General features: G+C 36.2%; 1 long non-coding RNA gene across 1 annotated transcript in view; it reads right to left on the bottom strand.

Annotated features, from left to right (window-relative positions):
• The window catches only part of LOC308557430, a 173,335-nt gene that overhangs the window by 55,090 nt on the left and 105,408 nt on the right, over positions 1-12,837 (bottom strand). The window lies entirely within an intron of this gene.

Here is a 12,837-nt window from a genome sequence, read left to right as displayed (position 1 = left end):
ACACTAGATCTTAAATGTAAAAAAATTAATATTTCATCCAGTTTTATATATGGCACAAATTTCTCACTATTCAAATCTGCCTTGCAAAACTCTTGCAACTTGAAACTCCAGATGAAAAGCATGACCACTGTGCAGGATATTCTCCTTATTTTAATATTGTGGAGTAAGTCTAGGGCTTAAGTCAGAATACTTCAGAGTTGGAGAGTAGCTCACTGTAGCAGGGCAAGGGCTAGTGGATGACTAGCTGACAGTGAAGCAGGCATTCAGAGGCCTAGCAGGGAACTGAAAACCTGAGAGTATCAAACCCCTTTCATACCCTACTAAAGTATCCATTAACATGTGTGAGACCCAGTAGTAGGGAATGCAGGAGTACAGAGACAGACATTGACAATGATTATAAGTCAGGTAAGCTGCAGTCATTGCTAGATATTGTTCCATATTAAACAGGACCTGCCAGCATCCTATAAGGATAGGTGGGAAGGACTGGCCTGGGCAGAGACCCAAAAGATATAAGCAGGTTCCCAGCCAATAGATCAAACAGCAATTTAGGTAAGACCTTCACTGTAGAGGCAGCTAGGGGAATAACGGAATTATCTCCAACAAGATGTTTATATTAAAGATTCTTTTAAAAGGCCAAGGCTCACTTACGTCAAGAGTCTTCTATTCTAATAGATAATGTTGGGTGCCTCCCAGATCTGACTCTCACCGCCTACTTATTCCCCCAGCTCCTGGGAGTGTTGATTGCTGACAGCTTGCAGATGAGTCCCTCTGCAGAACTGCCTAGGCTTAAGGAAGCCATTTAGCCCTGCATCATGCCCCTTCCCTAGGGGCAGCATGCAGCCAATGAATGATGCAATGGTATAATGACCCAGCCCCTATGACTCAATTAGAAATCCTCAGAAGGATCACCATTCCAGATCTCCTCATAGGAGAAATGAGCTCTCTATTGCAGCTGCATCCCAATTCAATTTCTCCCTCTCCTAAACCTGTTCCTTCATACCTCTGTAGTGTTTTGAAAACACTCCTGTGGTTTATCAAATCACCCTGTGAAGAGTTTTACTATAGCATATTCATGCATTTTTCCTTTCCTTTTTTCCTCCCTACCTTCCTTTCTTCCTTCTAATTAGACAAATTCACAAGGGATTTGAGGCCGCTGCAGTGTGCCATATAAGAAAATATCAATACTTAGCTAGACCCTCCTTCCTTCTTACAACAAACTATTCACTTTACTTTTAGTTTTATTCTGAAGAAAAAATAATATAAGTTCCATTTAGTTTTGATAATTCAAAATATTTTTATCTATAATTGACATGAACTATGGCAGCTGGACTCATAATTTTAGCTTAAAAAGTTGATGTTAGACCAACAGTATCAACTTAATTCCTAAGGAAAATTTGAATTTTCTATTAAAATGTAATTTCTCCTCCATTTTATATTGAGGTGTACTGAAGACTCTTATGATTTCAAATTCACTCAACTTTCTGAAATGAATTTTAAAGAGTAAAAATTGGATTATTTCAATAAATCAATTATTATGTTTAGATATATTTATAGAAGAGGTAGATGGGTGGGTAAATACATAGAGGGGGAAAAATTGGTTGATTCAGATGGTAAAAGCAACTATACAAATTAAGACTCCCAGAAAAAAGATGAATCCTTTATAAAGCATAATAAAGCCATTTTTGGTTTAAAAGAAATGGATGCTAATAGCACAAAGGAAGATTTATAAATGAAATAAGCACAGTTAAAATTATTCTGACACTTTTGACCATAACTCTTGTTACTGTAAAAGCAATGTAATTGAACACAACTTTGAACTAGAAATTTCATAGCTTGCCATTCATCTTCCAAAATAAATTAGTTAATGACTTTTTATAGGGAAATATGACAGAAGAAAGAAATCTTTTATCACTGAGTTATAATTCATGTTTATTATACGCTATCTATATACACAAAACAATGTGTATGGTTGAGTAGTTGTCTGATGGACTATATCAATATAGGTAAAGTATTAGGTGCTGTTGTTTTTAATTTCACTAAAACCTCCTTTCACTAAAGCCAGTTTTACCAAAATTATCTCAATAATCAGTTTTTCAATTATTAAATTAAGGTCAAAACAACATATTGACAAAGTTAACAATTTAGTTCAACTAGTATTAAAGAAAACAACTGTCAACTAGGTGTGTTTGAAATATTGTCAATCATTTTCAGTGATTTTGCTAACATTTCTGACCCTTATTGGTCAGTCCAACTATTTTTTATCAATAGTTACCAATAATTGACCCAAATGCGTAAGGAAAGTGTTATTTTGCTCTAAAGATAATCAGCAAAATATGTAATCAATTATTAAGACAAATATAAGTCTATATGTATAGGAATACATGCTGAATATACCAAATAGTGCACACATTTGCCTTTTAATAACTTTTTATTGGAGAGAAAATTTAATGTGGTTTATAGCACACAACTGAAGAGGCATTTTTTAAGCACAGCAGAATAATAGGAGAAGTAGACCTGTGTCAAATCCTTGCTGGGTGTCTTATTTGCTGTATGTTGTTAAACAAGCTGTTCAACTGTCTGAAAATCTATTGTCACCTCTGTACAATGGAAAAATTAACAATTAACATCTACTTTGAAGAGTCATGAAAATTTGGGAGAATGTGTAGAAAATGACTAGGACAATAACAGGTGCATAGTATGCACTCTCTATATATTGATTTCCTTCCCTCCCAGCCCCAGTTTTATTATTAGTACACCATGAGGTAAACTTTTTACAGTTTACTCTCTATAAAAAGACAGGGCTGAACTAGTGCAATAATCCACAACCCCAATGTCATAACACACTGTTATGTCAGAAGCAACTTGGCAATATGTCACAAGTAGTTCAACCTAATAATTGTTAAATTACCAAGATTTACACATAATTTTCTTTTAAAAATGTACAGGTGTTCCAAGATTATCCCCACTCGTGCTTGGTATTTTCTCAGTAAATATCTTTGTTGCAAACATCTCCATAAGGCAATTTTGCTGTAAGAGATAAAATAACTGGTTGACAGTCTGGTTTATATTTGGCAGATTTCGTGTATTTAAGCTAGTTGTCAGTTTGGTTTCATAGCTCCATTGATGAAATCCTCACAATACTCCCATTTTTATATTATATAAATCTTATCCCTCAAAATGGTCTATTCAGTGATGAGTAGAAGTGGTGGTCTTAAAATAGCGGATGACAGCTAAGTAAAAAGCCAGACTGCAAAGCTATGTGTAAAGCCAGACTGCATACTGTGCTAGAAAATGACAACACACCAGTTTCCAAATCCATGGGTGAGCACCATGATACCTCCCATCACTCCAAACCAAAAATCTGCCAAGCTATAGCAACTATAAAATAGGCAGCTACTAATTCATAGTCTTTAAGGGCATTAATTATACATTCTTTAGTTGGAAGCTGATACTTCTCTTAATGAAGGAAGAAAGTGAGGGGAAAATAAAAGTGTGATGCCAAATGAGACAAATGAACAAGCAAAAGAAGTAAATGATGCTATGAACAAAAGACAATGTACTTTAATTTTTCGCAATAAAGTCTCTTTAGTTTTGTGGTTAATTTTTCATGTTTTATTATGCCCTTTTTAATGACCCTCTTTTGTTTTTCATTATTTTATCTTTAACAGCAAAATTGCCTTACAGCCAGTTAGTTGTGTGACGAAAATTCTTGCAGCGAAGATGTTTATGGCAAAAATGCTAACAGCAAAAATACCTAGAACCATCCCCATGACAACATCAGAATCAGTCACTGGCACTTCCACTAGCTTCTAAGATGAAATAAATGACGTAGAGTTTCAGGGAACAAAGATGGAATTGCTCATAACACACAAGCTACTTTATTTCATGTAATAGCCTTTATACTCTTAATAGTTTGGTGATCATGAATTATTATAATTCTCATAAATTATACTTTCCTTCACTGAAAATGTCCTAGTGATTTTTACGGGTATGTTTTTAAAAGGAAAAAGGTAAAGTGAGTTGGGATTTTTTTTAAGTCTGTAGTTCTACATGTTTTACTTCCCTAAAAAACTCATTGGCAATTTCTCATCTAAGAGTATGCTGATAGGAGTGCTCTGAAGTATGAACATAAACATCCTAGGCATTTGTTCCAGTGGAGAAATGTTGGGGATCACTGGATTACATCATTTCTGAGGATGTTTTCAGCTGCAAACTTTTGTAATTCTATACTATTCCCCAAATTTTTGTAAGTAAATACCCTTTGGCAAAAGCAATACTTTCAGAAACTCTTGGACAAACTTTGTAATAATTGTAAACATTACAAAGTATTACAGCATAATTTGTGTGCATTAATCTTCCTCTCCTTTCTCTTACAAGGACACTAGTCATTGGATTTAGGGCCCACTTAATTTTATCTGCAAAGACCCTATTTCCAAATAAAATCCTACTCAGAGATACCAGGGATTAGGACTTGGACACATCTCTGTGAAGGACACTATTCAACCACAAGTGCCTTCTGTACCCCAAAATTCACATCAGTCCCATATCCAAAATACATTAACCCCACCCCAGCATACCCCAAAGTCTCATCCATTACAGCACTAACTCTAAATCTAAAATCTCACCTAAATATCACCAGCTAAAAAAAGTCCCAAATCTCACTTTCTGAATTATCTAAATCAGGAATGGGTGAAACTCTCTTCATGACTCTCTAGGGCAAAGTTCCTCTCTACCCATGGATCTGTAAAACTAGAAAATGAGTTATCTGCTTCCAAAATACAATAGTGGGGCACACATAGGATAGTTTAGGAGGCCTCTGGAACAACATCAAGCACACTAACATTGCATGACAGGGTTTCAAGATGAAGAGAAAGAAAAAAGGGCAGAACAATTATTTGAAGAAATAATGCTGCGGGGGCGAGGGAGGTGGGCAGAGGTGGAAGAAGGCATATGGGGGATAAATGGTGATGGGAACATAATAATTAAATTAAATAAAGTGGGGGTTGGGGAGGTGCAAGAAAGAATGGCTGAAAACATTCCTAACCTGGAGAAGGAAACATCCAGGTCCAGTAAGCATAGAGTCCAAACAAAAGAAACACAAACTGACCCACACCATGACATGTTGTAATTAAAATGGCAAAAGATAAAATAAAGAGAGAATCTTGAAGGCAGAAAAGGCAGCCCCATTTGGCTACCAGCTGATTTCTCAGCAGAAACTTTGCAGCCCAGAAGGGAGTGACAGAATATATTTTAAATGCTGAATTGAAAAACCTACAACCTAGAATACTCTACCTGGCAAGGTTACTATTCAGAATTGAGGAAGAGAGAAAAAAAATTTCCAGACAAGAAAAATTAAAGGAGTTCATCACCAACAAACCAGCATTATAAGAAATGTTAAAGGGTATTCTTTAAAATATATATACATCTATATATATGTGTGTGTGTGTTTATTGATTTCAGAGGGAGAGAGAGATAGAAACATCAATGATGAGAGAGAGTCTTTGATTGGCTGTGTAAAGGCAAATATATAGTTAAGGCAGTGGACTAGCCAATTAAAGGCTAGTATGAAAGTCGAAAGACAAAAGTAGCAAAATCAAGTATATATACAGTAAGTAGTTAAAGGAAACACAAAGAAAAAAATCTAAAATATGACATCATAAAGTGTGGAAGAGGGAGTAAAAAATACATTTTTAGAATATGTTTAAACTTAAAAGCCTATCAGCTTAAAGTAGACTGCTATATATATGTTGATATGTATAAACCTTACGGTAACCACAAACCAAAGCCTGGAAATGATACACAAAAAATAAAGAGAAAGAAACCCAAACATAGCCCTAAAGAAAACAAGCAAACCACAAGGGAAGAAATCAAGGGAAGAAGAAAGGAACAGAGGACACCACCAAAAAAATAATTGCAATAAGTACATACCTATCAATAATTACTTCAAATGTAAATGGGCTAAATGCTTCAATCAAAAGACATGAGGTGGCTGATCACAAGACACACAGAGACTGAAAGTGAAGGGATGGAAAATTATATTTTATGCAAATAGAAACAAAAAAAGCAGGGGTAGCTATACTCTTATCAGACACAATAGACTTTAAAACAAAGTCTGCATAAAGAGGCAAAGAAGGACATTACATAACAATAAATCATCCATCCAAGAAGAGAATATAACAGTCATAAATATTTATACACTCATCATAAGAGCACCTAAATATATTAAGCAAATATTAACAAACATAAAGGGGAAAAACTAATAGTCATACCATGATAGTAGGAGACTTTAATACCCCACTTACATCAATGGATAGATCATCCAGACAGAAAATCAATAAGGAAACATTGGCCTTAAATGACACATTAGACCAGATGGACTTAATAGATATTTCCAGAACATTTCATCCAAAAGTTGCAGAACACATTCTTTTCAAGCGCACATGGAACATTCTCCAGGATAGATCACATGTTAGGCCACTAGTCTCAATAAATCCAAGAAGGCTTAAATCATATCAAATATCTTTTCCAACCACAAAGGTATGAAACTAGAAATCAATTACAAGAAGAAAACTAGGGGGGGAAAAAAAACCAAAAACATAAAGAGTATCTCAGGGCAGAAATCTCAAATGAAAATGGATTTCCAGGAAGTATTTCTGCCAAAGCAAAGAATAGGAAGAAATAAAAAAAGGATGGCAGAGCAGAGTGAGAAAGAGGAAAAGAAGGAAAGAAGAGTTGTCTTAGGCGCCACAATTTGGATGATTAGCTATCAAAAGATATTTTGGAGCATAGAGGCATAATTCAGGGACAAAGTATAGCAAAAATAATAGATTTATTTTTCACTTGGATAAAAACCTAGAGAAAATATTTTATATGAAGTTTATCATACACATTTGACTCTTGCACAATACTGTTCGAACTGTGTGGGTCCATTTATACATGGATTTTTTTAAACACCTATACTGTTTTTCATCCACAGTTGGGAGCCTGCAGTGAAGAGGGCTGACTGTATGCAATGATCTGCACCATTTTCTATAGGGAATTTAAGCATCTGCAGATTTTGGCATCCCCAGGGGTCCTGGAACCAATGCCCCATGAATACTAAGGCACAACTAAGTTTTGGGGGAGTCAAAAATTACAAGCAGATTTTTGACTGCACAGAGTGTTGGCACCTCTAACCCCCACGCTGTTCACAGGTCAACTGTTCTAAATACTACTGGTGGAATTCAGGACAGGATGCCCCAAAATATGCCACTTTGGCATATTCATTATTTTGAATTAAACTTATTTGAGAAACACTCAACACAAGAGAACACTTTCACCTTCCTTTATTCCCTTGCAAGCAGAAAATAAACCTTCCATGTGAAAGCATCCTCCCTATATCAGGAAGATGGAGGGCATCTTTTTCACCGGAGACAGGGAATTCTGGGGAGAAGAAGCTATATAAACAAAGTGCTACTTCTTCATTAATTATCTACTCCAACCCCAAATCCCTTTGTTTTGTCTTCACCAAAAAAATAAAAATAAAAATAAAAATTGTTTCTTTGTCTATAAAGGTATATAAACAGCCAGCTTGGGTCACTTTTTAGGTCCCATACCTAAAATTAAATTTGCTTGTTTTTCTCCTATTAATATCTTATGTCAATTTGATTCCTAGACTAGACAAAAGAACCAAGAGGGGTAGTACAAAATGATCCCCTCCCCAACAATACTCTAAGTATATCCAGAAAAGAAAAAAATGGCATATTGGGTGCACTCAATATAATAAATGAAATTTTAAGTAGTTAAAAGCAAGATGGCAATCCGTTACATAGAAACCATAATATCAGGCATTGTACTAGACACTTGCTTCATAATAATCCAGAATGCAAGAACTGTTATTTCCATTTTACAGATGAGGAAACCAAAGTTCAATTATATTAACTTAATTACTGCTTATAAAAGTCAAAATTCAAACATGTTCTTCTTGTAATCTACTTGATTCCACAATCCATTAATTTTCTACTGTTCCCAATGGCCTCTCCTAGGAATGCTCACAACATTTATCAGAACAATTGTAGCAGCGCAGAAACTTTATTTCTTTAATATGACCTTTTATCTTTTCCTTTCTTTTGATTCAAACTGGCCTCATCCAGCACCCTGACTCACCTATATCATTCTCCCTTGCAGGCCCACTCCTGTAATCATTGAGTCCTCAGGACAATAAGCTTCTGATCAGCATCAAATAATTTTAGGAACAAAGCCTTGCGTCTATTGACCACAGAGACAGAGTTTGGGTCAAACCAGAGATAACATGTAGGCCTCAGTTATGTTTTAGCTCCGGACCCAGAAAAGTGGCAAAACTAGATGAGGCAATGCCATGGCTGACATCAGATGCACTGGTCAGCTACTCCTTACCCTAGCACCAACCAATCAATAGAGACCATGACCCTGACCATGACCCTAACTCCCTCAGTCACCACCATGACTAGTAATTTCCCCCAGTATAACCCATCTCCTGGAAGCCATCTGAGAGCCAGGTCTTTGAGCATTAGCTCACCTGTCTCCAGGCCTGGGCCACTTCCTAAAAATAAACCCTTACTTTCTTTGCTGCAAACTCCTGTTGGTGTCTTTTGGGCCCTGATGCCTGCAGGGAAAGGGACCCCATAAGTCCGGTAACACAAATATCCAGTATACACAAAAAGAAACATCTTCCCAGCTCAACATCACCAACCTGACTTTGTCATAATCTACAAAATAACTCTGTAGAATGCACAATACACACATACATACAACTACACATGCATACAGACAAAAGGTTGATACACTAAAAAGTGAGTTTTATTCATAACTCAGACATGTCTCACTCCTCGTGAATAACTATCATCTTTTCCCATGTATCTTGTCAGCAATTTCCAGGCCTATGTATGCTTCTATATCTTTTTAAAAACAAAAATAAGAAACATATTTCATGCCTTATTCTGTATCTTGTTTTCTTTCTTTCTCTTTTCCTTTCTCTTTTTTTCCTAATACAATATTTTTTTCTCACTTCATAAAGATCTACCTCATTCTTTTTTTTTTTAAGTCTTCATCTGAGGATATGTTTTTATTGATTTTAGAGAAAGAGAAAGGGGGACAGAGAGAGAAACATCGATGTGAAAGAGCAACATCGACCGCTTACCTCCCATGCCTGTCCCATTCAGGGATCGAACCCACAACCTATGTATGTGCCCTGACTGGGAATCGAACCCGCAACCTTTTTGGTGTACAGGACAAAGCTCCAATTAACTGAGACACCAGACCAGGGCTACCTCATTCATTTTAAGGAGTGCTTTAGCTTAGTAGTTTATTCCATGTCCATGCATTAATATATCTAACCAGTTTTTTTGTTTGTTTGGTTTTTGTTTGGTTGGTTTTAAATTTATCTTTATTGTTGAAAGAATTACAGATGTACCCCCCCTCACTGACTCCTCCACTCCAGTCCCACCTCCTCCCCAGGCCTTCCCTGCACTATTGTCTGTCCATAGGCTATGCATATATGCTTATAAGTTCATTGCTAAAGAGCTTTTATATTCAAACAAAGCTAAATGCAAATTTTTACACATGTGAATTTGGTTTCTTTTGCTCTGATTCTTCCCCAGCTTGGCTGCTCATACCTGAGTCTTGCACAGACCTTAGCATTTGCTGTCTACCACTCCTGTTCTGCGACGCAAAAGAAAAAATCTCTAGGGAGTATCCTGCTTGCTTTTCTCTACAGAGCTTTAAGAACAATGAGTAATCAAGTGTCTTGTGATTTAGATGTTGTGCTTATTGAAAACAGACTCTTTACAGGTTAATTTCCAACCCGATCATCTATTGTTAACCAAAGAAAAAGCGATTTAAGCTGTAATAAAGAACAAAAAAACATTTATTTGAGCTAAGTATTGCATTCCAGCAGTCACAGGTTCAGGTAGTAACCTAAATTGTGCTCAAGAGAACAAAGAAAGGCAGAATTTTATAAAGGCAAAAACCACAAGTTCATTTCCATTGAGACCCCCATGCAAATGAAGGGCTCTGGCTAGGTTAACAGGCACTGGTTAGTTCCAGTACGCAAAGGAAGGAGGCAGAAATCTCCAAGTACAGGCTTCATTTAGTTCCTCTATGTAAATGAAGGATGCTGGCGGACCAAACGGGTTGGCTCCTTTCAAAGTGAAGAACCTAGACAGCCTGGTCTCTTTGGTAAGAAGGAAGTAAAGCCCAAGATGTGGTTTCATGGCTGCTTTTAAAAGTTCGAAAGTTCATGAGTGGGACATGCAAAGGCAAACTTCTTCCCAGCCTACTGGCTCCGTTTTAGCTACCTTGATGTGAATGACTCAATCTTGGCCCTTTCTATTCACACTATACAATGTTGTAATAAATAACGCGGCAAATAGACTAAAAAGTATTTACCAAAGTTTAAAGAAAGCAGTCATTTTCCATTATACTTCTTAAAATTTCATTTAGCTTTATTTGGAAGCCCCTACCCGCCTAAAGAGTCATACATTATTTTCTTAGTGATTCCCTACCTTTTATGCACATTTTTACTTGATAGTCAAAGACTTGATTTTCATTGTATTGAATGGATACTCAGTAATCTCTCTCTTTTTTTATTAATATATTTTGGAACAGTAAAGGTTTACTCAGATATGACCTGTACCTGCCTTCAAGGAATACTGGGGCAAGATTAATCATTACTGTAACACTATTACATAATCTATGCAAATGCCTTTCTGTTGGCTTTATTTATAGCAGAAGGGACCTGTATCACTTTATAAACTATTCAATTAAACTTTTCCAATAAAATTAATTCAGTGGTAGGATAAACTGGTAAAATGCTCAATAAGTTTTTGCTACTAGCAGAAGAAGAAAGAATTAAAATTGTTGTTTGGGCCAAGATAGCCCAAATATCCCTGGATGACCATAACATTTCTTTTTCTTTTTCTTTTTAAATATATCTTTATTGATTTCAGAGAGAAGAAAGGAGAGGGAGAGAGAGAGATAGAAACATCAATGATGAGAGAGTCATTGATCGAGCCTGCAACCCGGGCATGTGCCCTGATCGAGAGTCGAACCCCGATCTCCTGGATCCTAGGTCGACGCTCAACCGCTGAGCCACGCCCAGCTGGGCACATTTCTTTTTCAATAACTGTATTGTTACAGGGCAGATCAGAACCTTATAAACATCTGTTCCACAGAACATTTTTCACAGAACGTTAATAGTAATAAGAACAAAAAAGGGAGAAATCCAGAGCATTTGGTGTGTGCATGTACATATGAAACTCCAAAAAGGTACACAGGATACATCACTTCACTTTTTTACCCCTCAGCCCACTAGCTAGCATTTCCTGGTATTCCAGAAAGATGAGTATTTAACCTTAATTATGTAGTTCTAAAACAACAATTCATTTTTTAAAAAATCCTTAGAATAATGTAACCTATAATGAATTATCCCCGGCATTATGACGAATGCTTTTTGAAAGTTTACCAACCTTAATGAAAATGACAAATGTTTCTAAACATATCTCTTGAAAAAGATCACTATTCGACTAGTTTTCAAAAACTGTTTCCTGCTTACATTTCCCAAGCTTCTCTCTCTCACATTCCTAAATCCATAAATTTATTTATTGAGATTAACTAACAGAAGATTAGCCTCCTATTGAGCACTGAGACCTCAGGTGTTACCCACCTCCACTCATAAGTTCTCAAATTCTCCGGAAACCCACACTTTGGTGTTCATTTCTTGGCTCCCATCAAAAAGTTACAAATAGGGCAGTGCCCATTTGGGTTTCAGTTAATTGCACACTTGTCCTTGTTCTCTACTGACTATTTATACTCAATAAATGAGGCAGGAAGAAAGGACAGAAGAAACTGATGAGAGAAAAAATGGAACACTTCGGTACCAAAATTTTATATAAAATAATTACTTGATTGTAACATTGAAATTTCTCAGTGTCAGCAAAGCTTAGTTAGAAATTTTAGAACTTGATGATTGATGTGGCTTAGTGCCCAAAAGAAATTATGCTTTAAGTTATATAAATGACTAAAGTCTGTGACAGAAGATTGTACCTAAATATATCACAAAATGATATAGCAATATTAATCACACAATAAATGAAAATGTGTGGTCTCATATTTGATTTACTGGCCCATGATCTAATTTTTCTTTGAACTTAAAGAGCCAAAACTATTTGTCCAGAGAGAAGTTTGAAGGGATAGTCTAATGGGGATGCAATGTATCTATTACAGTAAATAATGTGGGAATGTTGTATCATGGACAAAGTCCTTTATATGCAACTATTATACTGAATGGGGTACCTGGTCTGGAAGACTTCTCTTTTCTGGCTGTTGCTCCCACCATAACTTCTGCACATATGTTTGAATACTTAGTCTCCACTGAGATATTTTCACCATTTATGGACAGAAATTTATCAGTGACTGTCCACCTGCTCGGCATGAACTATGCCAGCCATTAAGTACTGTAATGGGAGAGAGCCTTCAGATCATAAAAGTGCAAATTTGCAGAAACATAAATTCCTCTGTGATTAGAAGAGAATTTTAGTAATTGTTAGAGAATGTCACCCTTAACATCCACATTGGGGAAAGAGGTGCAAGATACAAAGTCTGGGACTTAACTTTCCTTTATTTTTTTCCTTTTAATTAAATTTATTGGGGTGACACTGGTTAACAAAATTATACAGGTTTCAGGTGCACGATTCTACAACACATCATCTGTACACTGTACTGTGTATTCACCACCCCAAGTTAAGTCTCTGTCCATCACCATTTATCATCCCTATACCCTCCTCCACTTCCCCCAACCCTCCCCAACAATCACCACACTGT

Source organism: Miniopterus schreibersii (assembly GCF_964146895.1).
Source record: "Miniopterus schreibersii genome assembly, chromosome: 5".
In the NCBI taxonomy this organism is placed as follows: Eukaryota; Metazoa; Chordata; class Mammalia; order Chiroptera; family Miniopteridae; genus Miniopterus; species Miniopterus schreibersii.
Note: the sequence above shows the minus strand (reverse complement) of the source record. Positions and strands in the feature narration are given on the sequence as shown.